The sequence below is a fragment of the Pseudophryne corroboree genome, chromosome 3 (genome assembly GCF_028390025.1).
Source record: "Pseudophryne corroboree isolate aPseCor3 chromosome 3, aPseCor3.hap2, whole genome shotgun sequence".
Lineage (NCBI taxonomy): Eukaryota > Metazoa > Chordata > Amphibia > Anura > Myobatrachidae > Pseudophryne > Pseudophryne corroboree.
This window is the reverse complement of record NC_086446.1, coordinates 67580573-67594275: the sequence shown is the minus strand read 5'-3', so window position 1 is coordinate 67594275 and position 13703 is coordinate 67580573.

Sequence of the window (13703 nt, the reverse complement as noted above, 5' to 3'; positions counted from 1 at the left end):
CCTGGACCTGGCGCAATACATGTCGAGTTTTTAATCATGTGGAAGACTTCTGGGTGAAGTCCCCACTCTCCCGGGTGGAGGTCGTGCTGAGGAAGTCTGCTTCCCAGTTGTCCACTCCCGGAATGAATACTGCTGACAGTGCTATCACATGATTTTCCGCCCAGCGAAGAATCCTTGCAGCTTCTGCCATTGCCCTCCTGCTTCTTGTGCCACCCTGTGTGTTTACGTGGGTGACTGCCGTGATGTTGTCCGACTGGATCAACACCGGCTGACCTTGAAGCAGAGGTCTTGCTAAGCTTAGAGCATTGTAAATGTCCCTTAGCTTCAGGATATTTATGTGAAGTGATGTCTCCAGGCTTGACCATAAGCCCTGGATATTCCTTCCCTGTGTGACTGCTCCCCAGCCTCGCAGGCTGGCATCAGTGGTCACCAGGACCCAGTCCTGAATGCCTAATCTGCGGCCCTCTAGAAGATGAGCACTCTGCAACCACCACAGGAGGGACACCCTTGTCCTTGGTGACAGGGTTATCCGCTGATGCATCTGAAGATGCGATCCGGACCATTTGTCCCGCAGGTCCCTCTGGAAAGTTCTTGCGTGGAATCTGCCGAATGGGATTGCTTCGTAGGAAGCCACCATTTTACCCAGAACCCTTGTGCATTGATGCACTGAGACTTGGCTCGGTTTTAGGAGGTTCCTGACTAGCTCGGATAACTCCCTGGCTTTCTCCTCCGGGAGAAACACCTTTTTCTGGACTGTGTCCAGGATCATCCCTAGGAACAGAAGACACGTCGTCGGAACCAGGTGCGATTTTGGAATATTGAGAATCCAATCGTGCTGCCGCAACACTACCTGAGATAGTGCTACACCGACCTCCAACTGTTCCCTGGATCTTACCCTTATCAGGGAATTGTCCAAGGAAGGGATAACTAAAATTCACTTCCTTCGAAGGAATATCATCATTTCGGCCATTACCTTGGTAAAGACCCGGGGTGCCGTGTACCATCCATACGGCAGCGTCTGAACTGATAGTGACAGTTCTGTACCCTAAACCTGAGGTACCCTTGGTGAGAAGGGTAAATTTTGACATGAAGGTAAGCATCCTTGATGTCCCGAGACATCATGTAGTCCCCTTCTTCCAGGTTCGCAATCACTGCTCTGAGTGACTCAATCTTGAATTTGAACCTCTGTACGTAAGTGTTCAAAGATTTTAGATTTAGAATCGGTCTCACCGAGCCGTCCGGCTTCGGTACCACAACAGTGTGGAATAATACCCCGTTCCCTGTTGCAGGAGGGGTATCTTGATTATCACCTGCTGGGAATACAGCTTGTGAATGGCTTCCAAAACTGTCTCCCTGTCAGAAGGAGACATCGGTAAAGCCGACTTTAGGAAACGGCGAGGGGGAGACGTCTCGAATTCTAATTTGTACCCCTGAGATATCACCTGAAGGATCCAGGGGTCTACTTGCGAGTGAGCCCACTGCGCGCTGAAATTCATTGAGACGGGCCCCCCACCGTGCCTGATTCTGCTTGTAAAGCCCCAGCGTATACTGAGGGCTTGGCAGAGGCTGGAGAGGGTTTCTGTTCCTGGGAACTGGCTGATTTCTGCAGCCTTTTTCCTCTCCCTCTGTCACGGGGCAGAAATGAGGAACCTTTTGCCCACTTGTCCACGAAAAGACTGCGCCTGATAATACGGCGTCTTCTCATGTTGAGAGGCGACCTGGGATACAAACGTGGAATTCCCAGCTGTTGCCGTGGCCACCAGGTCTGAAAGACCGACCCCAAATAACTCCTCCCTTAATAAAGCAATACTTCCAAATGCCGTTTGGAATACGCATCACCTGACCACTGACGTGTCCATAACCCTCTACTGGTAGAAATGGACAACGCACTTAGACTTGATGCCAGTCGGCAAATATTCCGCTGTGCATCACGCATATATAAAAATGCATCTTTTAAATGCTCTATAGGCAAAAATATACTGTCCCTATCTAGGGTATCAATATTTTCAGTCAGGGAATCCGACCACGCCAACCCAGCACTGCACATCCAGGCTGAGGCGATTGCTGGTCGCAGTATAACACCAGTATGTGTGTAAATACCTTTTAGGATACCCTCCTGCTTTCTATCAGCAGGATCCTTAAGGGCGGCCATCTCAGGCGAAGGTAGAGCCCTTACAAGCGTGTGAGCGCTTTATCCCCCCTAGGGGGTGTTTCCCAACGCACCCTAACCTCTGGCGGGAAAGGATATAATGCCAATAACATTTTAGAAATTATCCGTTGTTATCGGGGGAAACCCACGCATCATCACACACCTCATTTAATTTCTCAGATTCAGGAAAACTACAGGTAGTTTTTCCTCACCGAACATAATACCCCTTTTTTGGTGGTACTCGTATTATCAGAAATGTGTAAAACATTTTTCATTGCCTCAATCATGTAACGTGTGGCCCTACTGGAAGTCACATTCGTCTCTTCACCGTCGACACTGGAGTCAGTATCCGTGTCGGCATCTATATCTGCCATCTGAGGTAACGGGCGCTTTAGAGCCCCTGACGGCCTATGAGACGTCTGGACAGGCACAAGCTGAGTAGCCGGCTGTCTCATGTCAACCACTGTCTTTTATACAGAGCTGACACTGTCACGTAATTCCTTCCAACAGTTCATCCACTCAGGTGTCGACCCCCTAGGGGGTGACATCACTATTACAGGCAATCTGCTCCGTCTCCACATCATTTTTCTCCTCATACATGTCGACACAAAAGTACCGACATACAGCACACACACACAGGGAATGCTCTGATAGAGGACAGGACCCCACTAGCCCTTTGGGGAGACAGAGGGAGAGTTTGCCAGCACACACCAGAGCGCTATATATATACAGGGATAACCTTATATAAGTGTTTTTCCCCTTATAGCTGCTGTATAGTTAATACTGCGCCTAATTAGTGCCCCCCTCTCTTTTTTTAACCCTTTATGTAGTGTAGTGACTGCAGGGGAGAGACAGGGAGCTTCCCTCCAACGGAGCTGTGAGGGAAAATGGCGCCAGTGTGCTGAGGAGATAGGCTCCGCCCCTTTTTCGCGGACACTTCTCCTACTTTTTTATGGATTCTGGCAGGGGTTAAATGCATCCATATAGCCCAGGAGCTATATGTGATGCATTTTTTTTGCCATCCAAGGTGTTTTTATTGCGTCTCAGGGCGCCCCCCCCCCAGCGCCCTGCACCCTCAGTGACCGAAGTGTGAAGTGTGCTGAGAGCAATGGCGCACAGCTGCAGTGCTGTGCGCTACCTTGTTGAAGACAGGACGTCTTCTGCCGCCGATTTTCCGGACCTCTTCTGCCTTCTGGCTCTGTAAGGGGGCCGGCGGCGCGGCTCTGGGACCCATCCAAGCTGGGCCTGTGATCGTCCCTCTGGAGCTAATGTCCAGTAGCCTAAGAAGCCCAATCCACTCTGCACGCAGGTGAGTTCGCTTCTTCTCCCCTTAGTCCCTCGATGCAGTGAGCCTGTTGCCAGCAGGTCTCACTGAAAATAAAAAACCTAATCTAAAACTTTCACTAAGAAGCTCAGGAGAGCCCCTAGTGTGCACCCTTCTCGTTCGGGCACAGAGATCTAACTGAGGCTTGGAGGAGGGTCTTAGGGGGAGGAGCCAGTGCACACCAGATAGTCCTAAAGCTTTCTTTAGATGTGCCCAGTCTCCTGCGGAGCCGCTATCCCCATGGTCCTTACGGAGTCCCCAGCATCCACTTAGGACGTTAGAGAAAACCACAATATATAGCCCCAGAGGCTATATATGTGGTAATTACCCCTGCCAGAATACAGAAAAAAGCGGGAGAAAAGTCAGCCAAAAAGGGGCGGAGCCATCTCCCTCAGCACACTGGCGCCATTTCTCCCTCACAGTTCCGCTGGAAGGAAGCTCCCTGACTCTCCCCTGCAGTCTACACTACAGAAAAGGGTAAAAAAGAGAGGGGGGGCACAAATTTGAGGCGCAGTAAATATTATAGCAGCTATAGGGGACATAATTCAGTTAGTCCCTGCATTATATAGCGCTCTGGTGTGTGCTGGCATACTCTCTCTCTGTCTCCCCAAAGGGCTTTTGTGGGGTCCTGTCTCCTTTAAGAGCATTCCCTGTGTGTGTGTGCGGTGTGTCGGTACGGCTGTGTCGACATGTTTGATGAGGAGACTTATGTGGAGGCGGAGCAGATGCCAATAAATGTGATGTCACCCCCTGCGGGGCAGACACCTGAGTGGATGGACTTATGGAAGGAATTACGTGCAAGTGTCGACTCCTTACATAAAAAATTTGACGACATGCCAAATGCGGAACAGCCGGCTTCTCAGCTCGTGCCTGCCCAGGCAATTCAAAGGCCATCAGGGGCTCTAAAACGCCCACTACCTCAGATGGCAGACACAGATGTCAACACGGATACTGATACCAGTGTCGACGACGATGAGTCAAATTTAATGTCCACTAGGGCCATTCGTTGCATGATTGAGGCAATGAAAGAGGTTTTACACATTTCTGATATAAACCCAGGTACCTCAAAAAAGGGTATTATGTTTGGGGAGAAAAAACTACCAATAGTTTTTCCCCCATCTGAAGAATTAAATGAAGTGTGTGAAGAAGCGTGGGCTTTCCCTGATAAAAAATTGGTGATTTCAAAAAAATTACTAATGGCGTTCCCTTTCTCGCCAGAGGATAGGTCACGTTGGGAAACTCCCCCTAGGGTGGATAAAGCGCTCACACGTTTGTCTAAAAAGGTGGCACTACCGTCTCCGGATACGGCTGCCCTAAAGGAACCTGCTGATAGAAAGCAGGAGGCTATCCTAAAGTCTATATATACACACACTGGTGTTATACTGAGACCAGCTATTGCTTCAGCGTGGATGTGCAGTGCTGCTGCTGCTTGGTCAGATTCCCTGTCAGAAAATATTGTCAGTGTCCTGGAAACATATATTTTCAGGGCACTGACAACGTCTAGCAACTTGGAGGCCTCCAAGTCCCTAGTAGCCGCAGGCACCACCAATAGGTTGGTTCAGGTGAGACGCTGAAACCACCTTGGGGAGAAACTGAGGACGAGTCCTCAATTCCGCCCTGTCCGAATGGAAAATCAGATAAGGGCTTTTTCAGGATAAAGCCGCCAATTCTGACACGCGCCTGGCCCAGGCCAGGGCCAACAGCATGACCACTTTCCATGTGAGATATTTTAACTCCACAGATTTAAGTGGTTCAAACCAATGTGACTTTTGGAACCCAAAACTACATTGAGATCCCAAAGTGCCACTGGAGGCACAAAAGGAGGCTGTATATGCAGTACCCCTTTAACAAACGTCTGAACTTCAGGGACTGAAGCTAGTTCTTTTTGGAAGAAAATTGACAGGGCCGAAATTTGAACCTTAATGGACCCCAATTTCAGGCCCATAGACACTCCTGTTTGCAGGAAATGTAGGAATCGACCCAGTTGAATTTCCTCCGTCGGGCCTTACTGGCCTCGCACCACGCAACATATTTTCGCCAATTGCGGTGATAATGTTTTTGCAGTTACATCCTTCCTGGCTTTGATCAGGATAGGGATGACTTCATCCGGAATGCCTTTTTTCCTTCAGGATCCGGCGTTCAACCACCATGCCGTCAAACGCAGCCGCGGTAAGTCTTGGAACAGACAGGGTCCTTGCTGGAGCAGGTCCCTTCTTAGAGGTAGAGGCCACGGATCCTCCGTGAGCATCTCTTGAAGTTCCGGTTACCAAGTCCTTCTTGGCCAATCCGGAACCACGAATATAGTGCTTACTCCTCTCCATCTTATCAATCTCAGTACCTTGGGTATGAGAGGCAGAGGAGGGAACACATACCCTGACTGGTACACCCACGGTGTTACCAGAGCGTCTACAGCTTACTGCCTGAGGGTCCCTGGACCTGGCGCAATACATGTCGAGTTTTTAATCATGTGGAAGACTTCTGGGTGAAGTCCCCACTCTCCCGGGTGGAGGTCGTGCTGAGGAAGTCTGCTTCCCAGTTGTCCACTCCCGGAATGAATACTGCTGACAGTGCTATCACATGATTTTTCGCCCAGCGAAGAATCCTTGCAGCTTCTGCCATTGCCCTCCTGCTTCTTGTGCCACCCTGTGTGTTTACGTGGGTGACTGCCGTGATGTTGTCCGACTGGATCAACACCGGCGGACCTTGAAGCAGAGGTCTTGCTAAGCTTAGAGCATTGTAAATGTCCCTTAGCTTCAGGATATTTATGTGAAGTGATGTCTCCAGGCTTGACCATAAGCCCTGGATATTCCTTCCCTGTGTGACTGCTCCCCAGCCTCGCAGGCTGGCATCAGTGGTCACCAGGACCCAGTCCTGAATGCCTAATCTGCGGCCCTCTAGAAGATGAGCACTCTGCAACCACCACAGGAGGGACACCCTTGTCCTTGGTGACAGGGTTATCCGCTGATGCATCTGAAGATGCGATCCGGACCATTTGTCCCGCAGGTCCCACTGGAAAGTTCTTGCGTGGAATCTGCCGAATGGGATTGCTTCGTAGGAAGCCACCATTTTACCCAGAACCCTTGTGCATTGATGCACTGAGACTTGGCTCGGTTTTAGGAGGTTCCTGACTAGCTCAGATAACTCCCTGGCTTTCTCCTCCGGGAGAAACACCTTTTTCTGGACTGTGTCCAGGATCATCCCTAGGAACAGAAGACACGTCGTCGGAACCAGGTGCGATTTTGGAATATTGAGAATCCAATCGTGCTGCCGCAACACTACCTGAGATAGTGCTACACCGACCTCCAACTGTTCCCTGGATCTTACCCTTATCAGGGAATTGTCCAAGGAAGGGATAACTAAAATTCACTTCCTTCGAAGGAATATCATCATTTCGGCCATTACCTTGGTAAAGACCCGGGGTGCCGTGTACCATCCATACGGCAGCGTCTGAACTGATAGTGACAGTTCTGTACCCTAAACCTGAGGTACCCTTGGTGAGAAGGGTAAATTTTGACATGAAGGTAAGCATCCTTGATGTCCCGAGACATCATGTAGTCCCCTTCTTCCAGGTTCGCAATCACTGCTCTGAGTGACTCAATCTTGAATTTGAACCTCTGTACGTAAGTGTTCAAAGATTTTAGATTTAGAATCGGTCTCACCGAGCCGTCCGGCTTCGGTACCACAACAGTGTGGAATAATACCCCGTTCCCTGTTGCAGGAGGGGTATCTTGATTATCACCTGCTGGGAATACAGCTTGTGAATGGCTTCCAAAACTGTCTCCCTGTCAGAAGGAGACATCGGTAAAGCCGACTTTAGGAAACGGCGAGGGGGAGACGTCTCGAATTCTAATTTGTACCCCTGAGATATCACCTGAAGGATCCAGGGGTCTACTTGCGAGTGAGCCCACTGCGCGCTGAAATTCATTGAGACGGGCCCCCCACCGTGCCTGATTCTGCTTGTAAAGCCCCAGCGTATACTGAGGGCTTGGCAGAGGCGGGAGAGGGTTTCTGTTCCTGGGAACTGGCTGATTTCTGCAGCCTTTTTCCTCTCCCTCTGTCACGGGGCAGAAATGAGGAACCTTTTGCCCGCTTGTTCACGAAAAGACTGCGCCTGATAATACGGCGTCTTCTCATGTTGAGAGGCGACCTGGGATACAAACGTGGAATTCCCAGCTGTTGCCGTGGCCACCAGGTCTGAAAGACCGACCCCAAATAACTCCTCCCTTAATAAAGCAATACTTCCAAATGCCGTTTGGAATACGCATCACCTGACCACTGACGTGTCCATAACCCTCTACTGGTAGAAATGGACAACGCACTTAGACTTGATGCCAGTCGGCAAATATTCCGCTGTGCATCACGCATATATAAAAATGCATCTTTTAAATGCTCTATAGGCAAAAATATACTGTCCCTATCTAGGGTATCAATATTTTCAGTCAGGGAATCCGACCACGCCAACCCAGCACTGCACATCCAGGCTGAGGCGATTGCTGGTCGCAGTATAACACCAGTATGTGTGTAAATACCTTTTAGGATACCCTCCTGCTTTCTATCAGCAGGATCCTTAAGGGCGGCCATCTCAGGCGAAGGTAGAGCCCTTACAAGCGTGTGAGCGCTTTATCCCCCCTAGGGGGTGTTTCCAACGCACCCTAACCTCTGGCGGGAAAGGATATAATGCCAATAACATTTTAGAAATTATCCGTTGTTATCGGGGGAAACCCACGCATCATCACACACCTCATTTAATTTCTCAGATTCAGGAAAACTACAGGTAGTTTTTCCTCACCGAACATAATACCCCTTTTTTGGTGGTACTCGTATTATCAGAAATGTGTAAAACATTTTTCATTGCCTCAATCATGTAACGTGTGGCCCTACTGGAAGTCACATTCGTCTCTTCACCGTCGACACTGGAGTCAGTATCCGTGTCGGCGTCTATATCTGCCATCTGAGGTAACGGGCGCTTTAGAGCCCCTGACGGCCTATGAGACGTCTGGACAGGCACAAGCTGAGTAGCCGGCTGTCTCATGTCAACCACTGTCTTTTATACAGAGCTGACACTGTCACGTAATTCCTTCCAACAGTTCATCCACTCAGGTGTCGACCCCCTAGGGGGTGACATCACTATTACAGGCAATCTGCTCCGTCTCCACATCATTTTTCTCCTCATACATGTCGACACAAAAGTACCGACATACAGCACACACACACAGGGAATGCTCTGATAGAGGACAGGACCCCACTAGCCCTTTGGGGAGACAGAGGGAGAGTTTGCCAGCACACACCAGAGCGCTATATATATACAGGGATAACCTTATATAAGTGTTTTTCCCCTTATAGCTGCTGTATAGTTAATACTGCGCCTAATTAGTGCCCCCCTCTCTTTTTTTAACCCTTTCTGTAGTGTAGTGACTGCAGGGGAGGGACAGGGAGCTTCCCTCCCACGGAGCTGTGAGGGAAAATGGCGCCAGTGTGCTGAGGAGATAGGCCCCGCCCCTTTTTCGCTGACACTTCTCCTGCTTTTTTATGGATTCTGGCAGGGGTTAAATGCATCCATATAGCCCAGGAGCTATATGTGATGCATTTTTTTTGCCATCCAAGGTGTTTTTATTGCGTCTCAGGGCGCCCCCCCCCAGCGCCCTGCACCCTCAGTGACCGAAGTGTGAAGTGTGCTGAGAGCAATGGCGCACAGCTGCAGTGCTGTGCGCTACCTTGTTGAAGAGAGGACGTCTTCTGCCGCCGATTTTCCGGACCTCTTCTGGCTCTGTAAGGGGGCCGGCGGCGCGGCTCTGGGACCCATCCAAGCTGGGCCTGTGATCGTCCCTCTGGAGCTAATGTCCAGTAGCCTAAGAAGCCCAATCCACTCTGCACGCAGGTGAGTTCGCTTCTTCTCCCCTTAGTCCCTCGATGCAGTGAGCCTGTTGCCAGCAGGTCTCACTGAAAATAAAAAACCTAATCTAAAACTTTCACTAAGAAGCTCAGGAGAGCCCCTAGTGTGCACCCTTCTCGTTCGGGCACAGAGATCTAACTGAGGCTTGGAGGAGGGTCATAGGGGGAGGAGCCAGTGCACACCAGATAGTCCTAAAGCTTTCTTTAGATGTGCCCAGTCTCCTGCGGAGCCGCTATCCCCATGGTCCTTACGGAGTCCCCAGCATCCACTTAGGACGTTAGAGAAAACCACAATATATAGCCCCAGAGGCTATATATGTGGTAATTACCCCTGCCAGAATACAGAAAAAAGCGGGAGAAAAGTCAGCCGAAAAAGGGGCGGAGCCATCTCCCTCAGCACACTGGCGCCATTTCTCCCTCACAGTTCCGCTGGAAGGAAGCTCTCTGACTCTCCCCTGCAGTCTACACTACAGAAAAGGGTAAAAAAGAGAGGGGGGGCACAAATTTGAGGCGCAGTAAATATTATAGCAGCTATAGGGGACATAATTCAGTTAGTCCCTGCATTATATAGCGCTCTGGTGTGTGCTGGCATACTCTCTCTCTGTCTCCCCAAAGGGCTTTTGTGGGGTCCTGTCTCCTTTAAGAGCATTCCCTGTGTGTGTGTGCGGTGTGTCGGTACGGCTGTGTCGACATGTTTGATGAGGAGACTTATGTGGAGGCGGAGCAGATGCCAATAAATGTGATGTCACCCCCTGCGGGGCAGACACCTGAGTGGATGGACTTATGGAAGGAATTACGTGCAAGTGTCGACTCCTTACATAAAAAATTTGACGACATGCCAAATGCGGAACAGCCGGCTTCTCAGCTCGTGCCTGCCCAGGCAATTCAAAGGCCATCAGGGGCTCTAAAACGCCCACTACCTCAGATGGCAGACACAGATGTCAACACGGATACTGATACCAGTGTCGACGACGATGAGTCAAATTTAATGTCCACTAGGGCCATTCGTTGCATGATTGAGGCAATGAAAGAGGTTTTACACATTTCTGATATAAACCCAGGTACCTCAAAAAAGGGTATTATGTTTGGGGAGAAAAAACTACCAATAGTTTTTCCCCCATCTGAAGAATTAAATGAAGTGTGTGAAGAAGCGTGGGCTTTCCCTGATAAAAAATTGGTGATTTCAAAAAAATTACTAATGGCGTTCCCTTTCTCGCCAGAGGATAGGTCACGTTGGGAAACTCCTCCTAGGGTGGATAAAGCGCTCACACGTTTGTCTAAAAAGGTGGCACTACCGTCTCCGGATACGGCCGCCCTAAAGGAACCTGCTGATAGAAAGCAGGAGGCTATCCTAAAGTCTATATATACACACACTGGTGTTATACTGAGACCAGCTATTGCTTCAGCGTGGATGTGCAGTGCTGCTGCTGCTTGGTCAGATTCCCTGTCAGAAAATATTGACACCCTGGACAGGGACACTATATTGCTAACCGTAGAGCATATAAAAGACTCAGGGGTAGATTTATAAAGCTCGGTGAAGTGATAAAGTGGAAGGTGATAAAGGACCAGCCAATCAGATCCTAACTACCATGTCACAGGCTGGGTTTGAAAAATGACAGTTAGGAGCTGACTGGATGGTCCTTTATCACCTTCCACTTTATCACTTCACCAAGCTTAATAAATCTGCCCCTCAGTCTTGTACATGAGAGATGCACAGAGGGAGATCTGCCGGCTGGCATCTAGAATAAGTGCATTGTCCATTTCTGCTAGGAGAGGCTTATGGACTCGGCAGTGGACAGGGGATGCAGATTCTAAAAGGCACATGGAAGTTTTGCCTTATAAGGGTGAGGAGTTATTCGGGGATGGTCTCTCAGACCTTGTTTCCACAGCAACAGCTGGGAAGTCAGCATTTTTGCCCCATGTCCCCTCACGGCCTAAGAAAGCGCCGTATTATCAGGTACAGTCCTTTCGACCCCAGAAAAACAGGCGGGGAAAAGGCGGGTCCTTTCTGTCTAGAGGCAGAGGAAGGGGAAAAAAGCTGCACCACGCAGCAGGTTCCCAGGAACAAAAGTCCTCCCCCGCTTCTTCCAAATCCGCCGCATGACGGTGGGGCTCCACAGGCGGAGCCAGGTACGGTGGGGGGCCGCCTCAAAAATTTCAGCGATCAGTGGGTTCGCTCACGGGTGGATCCCTGGATCCTTCAAGTAGTATCTCAGGGGTACAAGCTGGAATTCGAGGCGCCTCCCCCCCGCCGTTTCCTCAAATCGGCCTTACCGACAACTCCCTCGGGCAGGGAGGCTGTACTAGAGGCAATTCACAAGCTGTATTCCCAGCAGGTGATAGTCAAAGTACCCCTACTTCAACAAGGACGGGGTTACTATTCCACACTGTTTGTGGTACCGAAACCGGACGGTTCGGTGAGACCCATTTTAAATTTGAAATCCTCGAACACATACATAAAAAGATTCAAGTTCAAGATGGAATCGCTCAGGGCGGTTATTGCAAGCCTGGACGAGGGGGATTACATGGTATCCCTGGACATCAAGGATGCTTACCTGCATGTCCCAATTTACCTTCCTCACCAGGAGTACCTCAGATTTGTGGTACAGGATTGCCATTACCAATTCCAGACACTACCGTTTGGACTGTCCACGGCACCGAGGGTGTTTACCAAGGTAATGGCAGAAATGATGATACTCCTTCGAAAAAAGGGAGTTTTAATTACCCCGTACTTGGACGATCTCCTAATAAAGGCGAGGTCCAGGGAGCAGTTACTGGTCGGAGTAGCACTATCTCGGGAAGTGCTACAACAGCATGGCTGGATTCTAAACATTCCAAAGTCACAACTGGTTCCTTCCACACGCTTACTGTTCCCGGGGATGATTCTGGACACAGAACAGAAAAAAGTGTTTCTCCCGCAGGAGAAAGCCAAGGAGCTGTCATCTCTAGTCAGAGACCTCCTAAAACCAAAACGGGTATCGGTGCATCACTGCACACGAGTCCTGGGGAAAATGGTGGCTTCGTAAGAAGCAATTCCATTCGGCAGGTTCCATGCAAGGACCTTCCAGTGGGACCTCTTGGACAAGTGGTCGGGATTGCATCTTCAGATGCATCAACTGATAACCCTGTCTCCAAGGACCAGGGTGTCTCTACTGTGGTGGCTGCAGAGTGCTCATCTTCTATAGGGCCGCAGATTCGGCATACAGGACTGGGTCCTGGTGACCACGGATGCCAGCCTTCGGGGCTGGGGCGCAGTCACACAGGGAAGAAATTTCCAGGGACTTTGGTCAAGTCAGGAGTCGTCCCTACACATAAACATTCTGGAACTGAGGGCCATTTACAATGCCCTAAGTCAGGCAAGGCCCCTGCTTCAAAACCAGCCGGTTCTGATCAAATCAGACAACATCACGGCAGTCGCCCATGTAAACCGACAGGGCGGCACAAGAAGCAGGGTGGCGATGGCAGAAGCCACAAGGATTCTCCGATGGGTGGAAAATCACGTAATAGCACTGTCAGCAGTGTTCATTCCGGGAGTGGACAACTGGGAAGCAGACTTTCTCAGCAGACACGACCTACACCCGGGAGAGTGGGGACTTCATCCAGAAGTCTTCCTACTGTTGGTAAACCGTTGGGAAAGGCCACAGGTGGACATGATGGCGTCCCGCCTCAACAAAAAGCTGAAGAGATATTGCGCCAGGTCAAGGGACCCTCAGGCGATAGCTGTGGACGCTCTAGTGTCACCGTGGGTGTACCAGTCGGTTTATGTGTTCCCTCCTCTGCCTCTCATACCAAAGGTTCTGAGAATAATAAGAAGGCGAGGAGTAAGAACGATACTCGTGGTTCCGGATTGGCCAAGAAGAGCTTGGTACCCGGAACTTCAAGAAATGTTATCAGAGGACCCATGGCCTCTACCGCTCAGACAGGATCTGCTACAGCAGGGGCCCTGTCTGTTCCAAGACTTACCGCGGCTGCGTTTGACGGCATGGCGGTTGAATTCCGGATCCTAAAAGAAAAGGGCATTCCGGAGGAAGTCATTCCTACGCTGATAAAAGCCAGGAAAGAAGTAACCGCAAACCATTATCACCGCATTTGGCGAAAATATGTTGCGTGGTGTGAGGCCAGGAAGGCCCCTACAGAGGAATTTCAGCTGGGTCGTTTTCTGCACTTCCTACAGTCAGGAGTGACTGGGCCTAAAATTGGGTTCCATTAAGGTCCAGATTTCGGCTCTGTCGATTTTCTTCCAGAAAGAACTGGCTTCACTGCCTGAAGTTCAGACTTTTGTAAAGGGAGTGCTTTATATTCAGCCCCCTTTTGTGCCTCCTGTGGCACCTTGGGATC